General features: G+C 41.7%; 1 long non-coding RNA gene across 2 annotated transcripts in view; it reads right to left on the reverse strand.

The window, feature by feature from the left end:
• Positions 1–7829: 7829 nt before the first annotated feature.
• Positions 7830–15087, reverse strand: part of LOC136832800 (uncharacterized) — a 22969-nt gene continuing 15711 nt past the window's right edge. Inside the window, exons 2-4 of one of the 2 annotated variants that reach the window (XR_010851322.1) lie at positions 11963–12117; positions 8749–8851; positions 7830–7933 (exon numbers count right to left, since the gene is read on the reverse strand). This is a non-coding gene — a long non-coding RNA (uncharacterized lncRNA). Of the gene's footprint in view, positions 8040–8748; positions 8852–11962; positions 12118–15087 lie in introns of both variants that reach the window. The other variant, XR_010851320.1, reaches the window with a different exon arrangement.

Here is a 15087-nt window from a genome sequence, read left to right on the forward strand (position 1 = left end):
CCGTGGACTTGCCGCATTATTTGCCTACAAATACTACACTAGGTACAATCCCTCTGGGAGGAGGGACGGTTAGGGTTGCATTTAACTAACACTTTACTAATAATGCATCTCGTTTCTCAGGGCGCTGTGGGCATTGACACCTTGATCACGTCTAACCCAGGACAAGCAGGTTGGAGTTTGAATTTTCCTGCGAAAACATCATGTTGCCAGTTATTGCTGAATGGTAAGGAAGTACTTTTTTTTTAAATCTAAGCAATGCTAAAGTAGTGTGCATGTGCACAAACGAACATGTTTCTTTTACTGATATAATTATTAGTAAAATGGAGGATGTCCATAAAAATCTTTAGCGATTGCGCAAGATAATGCACAGTGATATGCTGCATGAATTCTCCAGGTTTTCTTGGATAAGGTGAAAATAGTTTTTTTGAATTGCAATATTTCCAAAATTAAATGAGTCGAATATTTGATTAACCCTAATGAATAATTTGGGGAACTTACTCTTACTCTCTTGTACAATTCTTAAGATTCTGATTTGCTTCAAAGCTTTTTATAACCAACTGACATTCGAAGTAACAAGCTTTTGGGTAACACTACAGTATAGTATTCGTATAAAGAACCAGTATTGATTTAAACCTTTCGATGAGTGTGGCATCATTTGTCTTTGATAACACAACATTCAAAGTCATTTGCAAAAAATGCCTTGATGCAAAAGGAGTTGGGTGTGACTCCATTTGAAGCATTGAGCTGAACCCCTTGCAAATGACGGTCCAGGCTGCTTTTTCTTACATATAAGTAACGTTTATTAATTATCAGCCATTCTGTGTATTAATTTTAAATACTGTATAGTTTGCACTGGGTTTTTTTCATTATAGTCAATGTTGCTTATATTTCTTATATACGCTGTGTAAGGTCTCAATGTATTTAGACTATATCTCGATCAGCTCTTTTATGGTAGTTTTAGGCTGTTATATTCAATCAAGTTTTGCTTTCTATACAGAATTTTTTTCCTTTGCAGGCTCACTGCTACAGCACTTCCTGAGTGAAATGAAAGAAGAATAAATGGAATTAAAAAAAAACAGAAATACTTCAAATTTAAACAAGAAAGTTAACGGGAGAAGACAGCTGCCAAAATTAATGTGGCTGAAAAAGAAAACATATACAGTGAAGATTATGAAAGCTCAATATGTTTTAGGATGAATATGTTTTTGATGCAAATTTATCAGTTTAATATAGGGTATGAAGTAATGCAGTATTCTTCCGGAGACATTGTTTTGTGTTTACTTAAATTTAGTATCATTCTGAAATACCAGTTATGTAGATTAGTGTTGCCGGATACATAGGTAAAATTAATTTTCTTGTTCAATAAATTAATTTTCTTGTTCAATATTAGCTCTCTGCATGCTTCAGGATACGTTCTCTTTTTACATAGATTTTAGATAACCCGTCTTGAACAGCTATAAATCTTAAGTTTTTCAGGACACATTTTTTAAACAGTTACACTTCATGATGTTTAATACATTATACTTCATGATACAAGTTATGATTTGGTAGAATATTGTAGTAGTAGTGATCAGTATAATCTGGAATATTTAGTGGAATGGAAACTGTAATGTATGAACCTTTGTGGTATAGGCAATATTTTCAACTTGAGTACAAATGACTCCTGATAGTAGTTTTCAATAAGATAGACATTCGTAAACTGGCTTCCATCATAGCAAGGACTTGCTTCACAACATGGAAATACCCAAGAGACAATATTTATAAAGATATATCCACAAGAAAGCACCATGGATTTGCAGAAGTCTCAGCCTTCTCCTTCGACGATGGATTTGCAGAAGTCTCAGCTTTCTCCTTCGACGTTGTATTTGCAGAGGCCAAGCCTTCTCCTTCGATGTTGGATTTGCACAATTGTCAGCCTTCCCTTCGACCTTGGATTTGCAGAGGTCCAGCCTTCTCCTTCAACGTTGGGTTTTCAGAAGTCGAGCCTTCTCCTTCGACGTTGGATTTGCAGAGAGGTCCAGCATTCTCCTTCGACGTTGGATTTGCAGAGAGGTCCAGCCTTCTCCTTCGACGTTGGATTTGCAGAAGTCGAGCCTTCTCCTTCGACGTTGGATTTGCAGAAGTCGAGCCTTTTTCTTTGACACTGGATTTGCAGAGGTCCAGCCTTCTCCTTCAACGATGGATTTGCAGATTTCTCAGCCTTCTCCTTCGACGTAGGATTTGCAGAAGTCGAGCCTTCTCCTTCGACGTTGGATTTGCAGAAGTCTCAGCCTTCTCCTTCGACGTTGGATTTGCAGAGGTCCAGCTTTCTCCTTCGACGTTGGATTTGCAGAGGTCCAGCTTTCTCCTTCAACGTTGGATTTCCAGAGGTCCAGCCTTCTCCTTCAACGTTGGATTTCCAGAGGTCCAGCCTTCTCCTTTAACGTTGGATTTGCAGAGGTCCAGCCTTCTCCTTCGACGTTGGATTTGCAGAGGTCCAGCCTTCTCCTTCAACGTTGGATTTGCAGAAGTCTCAGCCTTCTCCTTCGACGTTGGATTTGCAGAAGTCCAACCTTCTTCTTTGATGCTGGATTTGCAAAAGTCTCTGCCTTCTCCTTCGACGTTGGATTTGCAAGAGTCTCGGCCTTCTCCGTTTGATTTGCAGAAGTCTCAGCCTTCTCTTTCAACGTAGGATTTGCAGAAGTCTCAGCCTTCTCCGTTTGATTTGCAGAAGTCTCAGCCTTCTCCTTCGGCGTTGTATTTGTAGAGGTAGAGCCTTCTCTTTCGACGATGGATTTGCAGAATTGTCAGCCTTCTCTTGCGACGTTGGATTTGCAGAAATCTCAGCCTTCTCCTTCGACGTAGGATTTGCAGAAGTCGAGCCTTCTCCTTCGATGTTGGATTTGCAGAAGTCTCAGCCTTCTTCTTCGACGCTGGATTTGCAGAAGTCAAGTCTTCTCCTTCGACGTAGGATTTGCTGAAGTCAAGCCTTCTCCTTCGATGTTGGATTTGCAGAAGTCTCAGCCTTCTTCTTCGACGCTGGATTTGCAGAAGTCAAGTCTTCTCCTTCGACGTTGCATTTGTAGAAGTCTCAGCCTTCTCCTTGCGACGTTGGATTTGCAGAAGTTGAGCGTTCTCCTTCGACGATGGATTTGCAGAAGTCTCAGCCTTCTCCTTCGATGTTGGATTTGCAGAAGTCTCAGCCTTCTTCTTCGACGTTGGATTTGCAGAAGTCGAGCCGCCTTCTTCGATGCTGGGTTTGTCGAGCCTCCTTCGAGTCCAGCCTTCTCCTTCAACGTTGGGTTTTCAGAAGTCGAGCCTCCTTCTTCGACCATGGATTTGCAGACGTCGAGCCTTCTCCTTCAATGTTGGATTTGCAGAAGTCTCAGCCTTCTTCTTCGACATTGGATTTGCAGAAGTCGAGTCTTCTCCTTCGACGTTGCATTTGTAGAAGTCTCAGCCTTCTCCTTCGCCGTAGGATTTGCAGAAGTTGAGCGTTCTCCTTCGACGATGGATTTGCAGAAGTCTCAGTTTTCTCCTTCGATGTTGGATTTGCAGAAGTCGAGCCGCCTTCTTCGATGCTGGCGAAGTCGAGCCTTCTTATTCGATTGGATTTGCAGAAGTCGAATTCGATGCTGGATTTGCCGCCTTCTTCGATGCTGGGTTTGCAGACGCCGAGCCTTCTCCTTCGATGTTGGATTTGCAGAAGTCTCACTTCTCTTGCGACATTGGATTTGCAGAAGTCGAGTCTTCTTCTTTGATGCTGGATTTGCAGAAGTTGAACGTTCTCCTTCGACGTTTGATGTTTGATTTGGAGAAGTCCAGCCTTCTCCTTCGATGCTGGATTTGCAGAAGGCTGAGCGACGTTTGATTTGCGGAAGTCTCAGTCTTCTCCTTCGATGTCGGATTTGCAGAAGTCTCAGCCTTCTCTTGCGACGTTGGATTTGCAGAAGTCGAGCCGCCTTCTTCGATGCTGGGTTTGCAGAGGTTGAGCGTTCTCCTTCGACGTTTGATTTGCGGAAGTCTCAGTCTTCTCCTTCGATGTTTGGATTTGCAGAAGGCTGAGCGACGTTTGATTTGCGGAAGTCTCAGTCTTCTCCTTCGATGTTGGATTTGCAGAAGTCTCAGCCTTCTCTTGCGACGTTGGATTTGCAGAAGTCGAGCCGCCTTCTTCGATGCTGGGTTTGCAGAAGTCGAGCCTTCTCCTTCGATGTTGGATTTGCAGAAGTCGAGCCTTCTTCTTCGATGCTGGATTTGCAGAAGTCGAGCCTTCTTCTTCGATGCTGGATTTGCAGAAGTCGAGCCTTCTTCTTCGATGCTGGATTTGCAGAAGCCGAGCCTTCTTCTTCAATGCTGGATTTGCAGAAGTCGAGCCTTCTCCTTTGATGCTGGATTTGCAGACGTCGAGCCTTCTTCTTCGATGCTGGATTTGCAGAAGTCTCAGCCTTCTCCTTCGATGTTGGATTTGCAGGTCCAACAGAAGTGCCAGCCTTCTCCTTCGACGCTGGATTTCCAGAAGTCGAGCCTCCTTCTTCGACCATGGATTTGCAGACGTCAAGCCTTCTCTTTCAATGTTGGATTTGCAGAAGTCTCAGCCTTCTCCTTCTCTTGCAGAGGTCCAGCCTTCTCCTTGGTTTTGCAGAAGTCGAGTCTTCTTCTTGCGATGCCTTCTCCTTCAATGTTGGATTTGCAGAAGTCTCAGCCTTCTCTTGCGACATTGGATTTGCAGAAGTCGAGTCTTCTTCTTCGATGCTGGATTTGCAGAAGTCGAGTCTTCTTCTTCGATGCTGGATTTGCAGAAGTCGAGCCTTCTCCTTCGACGTTGGATTTGCAGAAGTCGAACCTTCTTCTTCGATGCTGGATTTGCAGAAGTCGAGCCGCCTTCTTCGATGCTGGATTTGCAGAAGTCGAGCCTTCTTATTCGATGCTGGATTTGCAGAAGTCGAGCCTTCTTATTCGATGCTGGATTTGCAGAAGTCGAGCCTTCTTCTTCGATGCTGGATTTGCAGACGTCGAGCCTTCTCCTTCGATGTTGGATTTGCAGAAGTCTCAGCCTTCTCTTGCGACATTGGATTTGCAGAAGTCGAGTCTTCTTCTTTGATGCTGGATTTGCAGAAGTTGAACCTTCTCCTTCGATGTTGGATTTGGAGAAGTCAAGCCTTCTCCTTCGATGTTTGATTTGGAGAAGTCAAGCCTTCTCCTTCGATGCTGGATTTGCAGAAGTCGAGCCGCCTTCTTCGATGCTGGATTTGCAGAAGTCGAGCCGCCTTCTTCGATGCTGGATTTGCAGAAGTCGAGCCTTCTTCTTCGATGCTGGATTTGCAGAAGTCCGCCTTCTTCGATGCTGGATTTTGCAGAAGAAGTCGAGGAGCCTTCGATGCTGGATTTGCAGAAGTCGAGCCTTCTTCTTCGATGCTGGATTTGCAGAAGTCGAGCCGCCGCCTTCGATGCTGGATTTGCAGAAGTCGAGGAGCCTTCTTCTTCGATGCTGGATTTGCAGAAGTCGAGGAGCCTTCTTCTTCGATGCTGGATTTGCAGAAGTCGAGGAGCCTTCTTCTTCGATGCTGGATTTGCAGAAGTCGAGGAGCCTTCTTCTTCGATGCTGGATTTGCAGAAGTCGAGGAGCCTTCTTCTTCGATGCTGGATTTGCAGAAGTCGAGCCTTCTTTTTCGATGCTGGATTTGCAGAAGTCGAGCCTTCTTTTTCGATGCTGGATTTGCGAAGTCGAGCCTTCTTTTTCGATGCTGGATTTGCAGAAGCCGAGCCTTCTTCTTCAATGCTGGATTTGCAGAAGTCGAGCCTTCTCCTTTGACGCTGGATTTGCAGACGTCGAGCCTTCTTCTTCAATGCTGGATTTGCAGAAGTCGAGCCTTCTTTTTCGATGCTGGATTTGCAGAAGCCGAGCCTTCTTCTTCGATGCTGGATTTGCAGAAGCCGAGCCTTCTTCTTCAATGCTGGATTTGCAGAAGTCGAGCCTTCTCCTTTGATGCTGGATTTGCAGACGTCGAGCCTTCTCCTTCGACATTGGATTTGCAGAAGTCTCAGCCTTCTCCTTCGATGTTGGATTTGCAGGTCCAACAGAAGTGCCAGCCTTCTCCTTCGACGCTGGATTTCCAGAAGTCGAGCCTCCTTCTTTGACCATGGATTTGCAGACGTCAAGCCTTCTCTTTCGATGTTCGATTTGCAGAAGTCTCAGCCTTCTCTTGCGACGTTGGATTTGCAGAAGTCGAGCCTTCTTCTTCGATGCTGGATTTGCAGAAGTCGAGCCTTCTCCTTCGATGTTGGATTTGCAGAAGTTGAGCCTTCTTCGATGCTGGATTTGCAGACGTCGAGCCTTCTCCTTCGATGCTGGATTTGCAGAAGTCGAGCCTTCTCCTTCGATGCTGGATTTGCAGAAGTCTCAGCCTTCTCCTTCGATGTTGGATTTGCAGAAGTCTCAGCCTTCTCCTTCGATGTTGGATTTGCAGAAGTCGAGACTTCTTCTTCGATGCTGGATTTGCAGACGTCGAGCCTTCTCCTTCGATGCTGGATTTGCAGAAGTCGAGCCTTCTTCTTCGATGCTGGATTTGCAGAAGTCGAGCCTTCTTCTTCGATGCTGGATTTGCAGACGTCGAGCCTTCTCCTTCGATGTTGGATTTGCAGAAGTCTCAGCCTTCTCCTTCGACATTGGATTGCAGAAGTCGAGCCTTCTCCTTCGACGTTGGATTTGCAGAAGTCGAGCCTTCTCCTTCGATGCTGGATTTGCAGAAGTCGAGTCTTCTTCTTCGATGCTGGATTTGCAGAAGTTGAGCGTTCTCCTTCGACGTTTGATTTGCGGAAGTCTCAGTCTTCTCCTTCAACATTGTATTTGCAGAGGTCGAGCCTTCTCCTTAGATGACGGATTTGCAGAAGTCTCAGCCTTCTCCATCGATATTGGATTTGCAGAGGTCCAGCCTTCTCCTTCGATGTTGGATTTGCAGAGGTCCAGCCTTCTCCTTCAACGTTGTATTTGCAGAGGTCGAGCCTTCTCCTTAGATGACGGATTTGCAGAAGTCTCAGCCTTCTCCATCGATATTGGATTTGCAGAGGTCCAGCCTTCTCCTTCGATGTTGGATTTGCAGAGGTCCAGCCTTCTCCTTCAACGTTGTATTTGCAGAGGTCGAGCCTTCTCCTTAGATGACGGATTTGCAGAAGTCTCAGCCTTCTCCATTGATATTGGATTTGCAGAGGTCCAGCCTTCTCCTTCGATGTTGGATTTGCAGAGGTCCAGCCTTCTCCTTCGATGTTGGATTTGCAGAGGTCCAGCCTTCTCCTTCGACATTGTATTTGCAGAGGTCGAGCCTTCTCCTTAGATGACGGATTTGCAGAAGTCTCAGCCTTCTCCATCGATATTGGATTTGCAGAGGTCCAGCCTTCTCCTTCGACGTTGTATTTGCAGACGTCCAGCCTTCTCCTTCGACGTTGTATTTGCAGAGGTCGAGCCTTCTCCTTAGATGACGGATTTGCAGAAGTCTCAGCCTTCTCCATCGATATTGGATTTGCAGAGGTCCAGCCTTCTCCTTCGACGTTGTATTTGCAGAGGTCGAGCCTTCTCCTTAGATGACGGATTTGCAGAAGTCTCAGCCTTCTCCATCGATATTGGATTTGCAGAGGTCCAGCCTTCTCCTTCGACGTTGTATTTGCAGAGGTCCAGCCTTCTCCTTCGACGTTGTATTTGCAGACGTCCAGCCTTCTCCTTCGACGTTGTATTTGCAGAGGTCGAGCCTTCTCCTTAGATGACGGATTTGCAGAAGTCTCAGCCTTCTCCATCGATATTGGATTTGCAGAGGTCCAGCATTCTCCTTCGACGTTGGATTTGCAGAAGTCGAGCCTTCTCCTTCGACGTTGGATTTGCAGAAGTCGAGCCGCCTTCGTCTTTGCTGTAGGCCACAACCGTGTCTTCCCCGGACTTGACTCCCCTACCGTGCGTCTGCCGCTTTATTAGTGGAAAGAGCAGACAAGACAGGAGAAACTGGTATGAGATGACAAGCTTCATGGCTAGATTGCACTCAGTTCTTTCCCCCATTAAGTAAATAGCAGATCTGTGGATAGGGTTTGACTCGTGTGAGGAAGAGGAAAGAGACAGATACAAGTGTTTTGAGTTGAATAAGATTTTTGAGACAGTTAAAATGAGGACCTGGGCCACAGAATTTAGGCTGGAAGTGGAGAAAGAACAGGAAAATTGAGGAAACCATCCAGAAAAAAAAGATAAACTGTGATTCTTTTGACTATTTGTATTTAGCATTCAATAAATTATCCATAATTACTTAAAATTTCTCAATTGTCGACTCTCTGAGGGTTTGCCTAACTTTGTCCTTGTAATCAGAATATTCAATTAAACAGGAAGGGTATATTAATTCTTTAAAAATCAAAACTACTACATATACAAGTACCGGAAGGGTATATTAATTCTTTAAAAATCAAAACTACTACTGTACATATATGTATTGCAGGTTTTTACACATCCATAAGGGTACTTTTTCTTGATACTACTTCCATCCCATAGACATGTCTAACACTTCCTTTATGTTTACAATACCATCTCAATGTCAGTAGGGCCTAATACTACAGAAATACATCTATATGGTCTACAGAACTGTCGTTATCAACCTTCTTTCTCCTGCATTACTTTCAATTTAATGTAATTTCAAGACTGCACAACAAATTAACCAAGTTACTTTAACTGGTATTTGAATTTTGTAAATCTAAATGACTGATATAAAAACTTGAGGCCCTTAACTTTGTACTTACACACTTACAACTTAATTGGTGACATAACATAATGTATTTGGACAACCAGACAAGGTTCAAATTCAACAACTGGAGCATCAATAAGCCTTCTTTCCATGTTAATCTGTAAAGAAAACCAATGCTGAATATGTTCTGAAAACCAAGGTAATTGTATATACCATACCAGTATATAGCATTTACAATTTAGTATGCATGAATGAAATGTTATTTGTACAAATGTGAGCTATACAATTTTACACATGACCATTTAGTATGTCAACATTTTACTCATGCCTGAATACTCGGTTAAACAAACCATATAGTTATTTCATCGATGAAAGCGCAAAGGTTATTAATAGGTGTGGTCTCCACCTGCTTGTGGAAATCATGAACATTGCCTATTGATGGGGCTCTTCGATGAAAATGCATGGTTTACCACCCTTGCCTACACAACTGTGGAAAGCCTGGTGAAGTTATAAATATTCCCTAAAGATAAAACTTAGGAGGAAATCAAAATTACATATGAAATTCCTTAATACTAAGCAAGCAAAAATGATACACAGTAAGCTGAGACAGAAAGGAAGAATGGAAGGTATCCATTAGTGTACTGGTGAAAATGGCAAAATATTGAATAAACAAACCACCCTGATAAGGGCAAACAAGAGCAAAATTAATCAAATTAAAAGATCCAAGCACAATTACAGACTGAATTAAAGGACTACCATGATCATGAAAAGACAAACACTAAAAAAAGCGAGTACTCACAGCAATAGACTGACAAGCATACCACTGACTGAAAGGCAAAAAGGTGCTAAATTATTTATAAATTCACTAACACAACACATCCAAGTGAGGTAAAACGAATAATAAAAGAATGTTACATCACAATAATAAGAAATCACAGCAAAGCAGCAAAAAAACGGAATGATGCCTAGCCTTCCGGGCCAGTGAGGCATCAGATGGGCGTGTAGCAAGATTTTTCTTCTTTGGGGATCTCTCAAGTTAGCAAGACAGCACTGTTTACACAGAGGCAGGCTATTTTATAATTTATGGATTTGTAAGCAATGAAAATTTTGCTTTACAGCCTTCTTCAACCCACACTAGCTCTTCATGTCAGCAGGACCATCAAAGATGACACTCATGGGTGAGGATCAGCAATGAAAGAAAGAAAGTAGCCTTCTCAATGCATTGGAACAAAGGGTATGAAGGGAAACAATCCTTCGGTCACTTCCTCTTTCAATTTTAGTAGCGATCCTTGTCCCTGTCACGATAAAGACAGTGGGGACGTAACCTTCCCTAGCACCCAGGCGATATAGGAGGACATTTCTCTGCTGTATCATCTTCCTAACTCTTGTTAGTCTTGGTTGCTTGTGGAATATTTAAGGGCACTTAAAATTTGGTCTCAGACTTCTTGCAGGAGGATCTCTTCCAAGTCTCCAACACAGCAACATCACTGAAACCTCCTTATATGTGGGAGCAATATTCCAGACAAGGAAAGGCAAGGACAATAATATAACACTAGAATGATAGGAATGTATACAGAAATAGATATCTAAACAAAATAACTAAGCTTTTAGATGATCTACTAGTCTGAACTATCTGATCCCTGGTATACAATGTTGTTAATTTTCTGAATATCTTGAATATGAGTCTATGAAAATGACTGGATCACAGCTCTAATAAACAGAATCAATACAGTGAATAAATGAATGAATCATGAAATGGATAAGGGATGAGAAAAAGGCACAAAAGTGTCTTGTAGACCTTCAGCTTTGCAAACACAGACTTGGACCTCCTTAAGACCAGAGACAGCAGATGAAGAAAGCGCAATTAGACTAAGCGCAAACTTCATGAGAAGACTATGAGGTAAAAGGAGACAAAACACATACAATTAAGTTAATGGCAGGATAAGCGGTGAACAGCAGGGCGTGAATGTGACTAATAAAAAGGAAGAGAGCTGGTGGAATAACAAAACCCCGAAGATAGCCAGCCACAAAATATAAGGAAGGAAAACCATCATTAACACATTAATGCCCAAGAGTAAGAAGCCACAACCTTCTAGCTTGACTTCTTGTCTCCAAGGGCCTGATGAATACTTTACATAACATGCAAAATGAGTACAATAAAAAATGTTTCCCACACTACCTTGCTATCATGGACAAGGCATAATAAAAAAAACAGGTTTAGCCTTGAAAAGGTTTTTCATGCTATAATCACTATTATCCAGTTAAATTGGAATAAATTTTAAAAGGTTAAAAGGAAAATGGTAAATGGGTATCAAGAGTCATATTGCACAAGGTGACCAAGACAAAGAACTTATTAAAATGGACATAAGATAGTCAGCAAAATTTAAACAAACACATATCTCCCTCACTCATGACGTACCTTACCAATTTCGTCTCCCACTCTGATTCACTCGTACGCTACTAAACAACACACCCCATTCCTGACCCTTTCATCTAGGTTAAGGATGTTTCTGTTCATATTTCTTTTGTATGGTAAAAGAAATTAACGGATATCTACACGACTTGGTGAAAGGGACCTGTTTTTGGGAGGGAATTCAAACCTGATTTGAGTGACTGACCTCACCTGGGCTGAGACAGTTAACAGTTTCAAAATTAACAAAAGGACCCCTGCATTTTGACGTTAGTGGTTTGAACCTAAGAATGAAAGAGCAAGTTGGGAGATATCCCACCAGACAGATAAATAACACAGTTAGTCAGAATGGCAATCTCAATGCATATCACACTTGCAGGAAAGTATGTAGGTGTGTAAAATGCAAGGTCACTAAAGCAGCAAGGCCTCACCTGTCGCTAACCATTGTCTAGCTAGTTCCATTATCGTATGCTCTCATTGGGCATTCAGGCATAAGGAACAATAAAACGTTTGTCCACTGTACTCTAATAAAATTACAGTGAGAGACAGGGAATGTCTTCCCATTCAATATTACAATCAACAGTTACTTGAATTATCAGTACTTATGCCTAATATTATCTGCTAGATAAGATTATACCAAAACTGTGCACATTAACTATATCGTAAATTAAAAATAATGAAACAACTTATTACATGAAAAGCAAAATTCCCTGTTCCTAAAAGGCAGATAAAATGTACAGTTAATACATTCTACAACGTGTTTTTCAACGTAGCCAAGAAAAAAAAAAAAGCTTATATTCTTCCGATTGTCAACTGAGCACTAAGATTTGCTATATCCAAGCAGAATATCGATACGTACCGGCATGGTAAACAAGATTAGCGTTGTTTTCAATCTCCTTATTTACTCAGATGAATTTTGTGTTTTGATAGTTACTCAGATGAATTTTGTGTTTTGACAGAAGCATGTTGATAAAAATTCTTCTTCCTGTGCTGTTAATTCCATGCCATGTCTACCTGAAAAGCAAAGAACTTACTTAAATATTCAATGCATGTCTGTTGTCTTAACATTTAACAGAATTTCAAAATTAACTCTTGATATGAATTTATTTCATGGCACCATTCAGCTCCTGTCTACGAAGATGCCAAGAGATGTAGACAGTAATGTCTGTGACCAACGCTTCAAGATTTATATGCTGAAATTACCTTATGTATACTGAGAGGAGAAAGAGACAAATATATATAAAAAAATAAGATTGCAGAGCATATTATCAAAGTATTGGAAAACTTTGTACCTGAGAGATATCAACAATAGAGGCTGTTGTTTTCTTATGCCATGCCATAAACAACCTACCTAATAATAAATCGCCCGGCTGCGATGGTCTGCCTGCTGAAGCTTTCAAATTCTGCCATCTGATAATTTACATTTTGCTAGCTGCTCTATTCAATGCGCGCACAATTCACCAGTTTCTCCCAGACTCCCTACTCTTAGTTCACTTAATACCATTAATAAAAAACAAGCTAAAGGATGCAGCTGACCCTGGTAATTATCGCCCGATTGCAATTACTACAACTGCGTCGAAGATACTGAGTTCGTTCTTCTAATGAGACTTCTCCCCCTTTCTACACACTACTGACAACCAGTTCGGCTTTAAAGCAAACCACTCAACCTACACCTGCATCTACATCCTGAAAGAATTGCTGAACTATTATATATCATTAGCTTCTCCTGTTGTCCTGTGTTTTGTAGATGTGAGAAAAGCATTTGACAGAGTAAACTACCTGAAGCTCTTCCTGAAGCTGCACAAACGAGGCACACCTCTATATCTGATTGGCATTTTATGCTGTTGGTTCTCCACACAGCATTTCTGTGGCAAATGGGGTAACGTATTGTCGTACACCTTCGGCTCCCTAAACGGGCTCCGGCAAAGGGGCATTCTCTCTCCATACCTGTTTAACACGTACACAGATACCCTGAATGTCAAATTGAACTCACTCCCAATCAGTTGCACTATCAACGAAACATCAATAAACAGCCTCTGTTACTCCGACGATATAGTTCTAATTTCCCCATCAGTGCAAGGTCTCCAGCGACTCATCGACACCTGCCGCCAATATGCAGAGGAATTTGATATCCTGTACAACAAAACCAAGACCCAGTGTATGTCGCTGCTCCCGAGATCGCTTAAGCATGTTGCAGAACCGCAAATTTTCTTCGGAAATCGTCTGGAATTTGTGCATGAATTTCCGTATTTGGGCCACATTATCACGGACGACCTAAAAGATACGGCAGACATAGAGCAGAGGCGTCGTAAACTATGTGCAACTGGCAACATGATTGCCAGGAGGTTTGCCTTCTTTCACCAAGACACGAAACTGCTGCTCTTCCGCTCGTACTGCTACTATATGGGTGTTCCCTTTGGACGAACTATTCCCGAGAGACCATGAGACGTATCACTGTTGTTCACAATGACATTCTGAGACGCCTCACAAACACTCCTCGCTATCACTCCGCCACTCAGATGTTCATTGAAAACCGCGTGGATAATTTGAAAATCATTGTGAGGCGAACAATGTCCAGTCTGATCACCCGACTGAGAAACATCAGCAATTCGCTCATACAAAGCATCCTAAGCAGTGAGGCAAAAAGAAGACCTAAATTGTGGGAAAGATGGAATAATGAAGCGTCTGTTCCTTAAATGCCTTATTCTCTGTTTTTGCAATTATGAAATGTCATCTCCAGAATGTCATTATTATTATTATTATTATTATTATTATTATTATTATTATTATTATTATTATTATTATTATTATTATTATTGTTTCCTGTTATTTTTGGTATTTTTACTTATTATTACCGTGTTTAATATGATTGTAGAGTTTTGCAATTTTCAGTATTCGTATTTAGCCTTCTGGACCTGACTTCTGTAACCACCTAAGGTTCCCAGATGGAAATTAATCGTCTGCAATGTATTTTTTATTGTTGTTTTTATTTTTTCCTATTATTCCCCATATAATTACTGTCATTACCATTATTATGAATTCTATTTTTTCTACTTCTTCAGCAACTGTGTGGATACTGCCGATTATTATTTTTGTCATGTTACCTTATGTATCTAGATTGTGTGCATTGTATTTGTATCTTCCATGTATATGGCCCTGAGCCGCAATAAAGGTTATTATTATTATTATTATTATTATTATTATTATTATTATTATTATTATTATTATTATTATTATTATTATTATTATTATTATTCGGCCACTACACGAACGAGGCAAACACCAAAAGAAGAAGTTAAATCACCATGTGTTTGGGGTCTTGAGAAGGACTTTGCAGTGTCTAGAGGGAGAGCCAAGATTATTTTAAGAAGAAAGGGTACTCAGGAATTCCTGGACCAGACAGGAATTCGGGCAGGAAGTGCTCAATACCAAAGAGACTAGAAAGAATTAATTTTTTAAAGTCTGAATAAAACATAAATCATGATAAAAATAAAGTTGTGCAAAGCAATTCTGTGAAACCAATGAAGGGCAAAGGTTATATGGTCTTGCAGCTGCTGTGGGGGAGGGGTTTGAAGGGGCGCTGAAAGGAACCTTAAATCAGTCAACTAAACTAGGTTGAAAATATGCAGTGTAGATCAAGCATCCCAGAGAGAGAGAGAGAGAGAGAGAGAGAGAGAGAGAGAGAGAGAGAGAGAGAGAGAGAGAGAGAGAGAGAGATTTCCTCGTAAGATAATTCTCTTCGGAGCGTACCAATACACTATGACACCCAAGTGTAGTTCCCCGCTGCCAGTCAAATATATCTGTTACACAGTCGAGAGGAAATTGCATTGCTTACCTTTTTCTACAAAGTCGAGAAGTCCCATCTATTGGTAGCTTGATAGTGATCGCATCAAAAGGCTGCTGGTAACGTACATTCGTACACACACACACACTCTCTCTCTCTCTCTCTCTCTCTCTCTCTCTCTCTCTCGGGTCTACAGCGAA

The sequence above is a fragment of the Macrobrachium rosenbergii genome, chromosome 4 (genome assembly GCF_040412425.1).
Source record: "Macrobrachium rosenbergii isolate ZJJX-2024 chromosome 4, ASM4041242v1, whole genome shotgun sequence".
NCBI lineage: Eukaryota > Metazoa > Arthropoda > Malacostraca > Decapoda > Palaemonidae > Macrobrachium > Macrobrachium rosenbergii.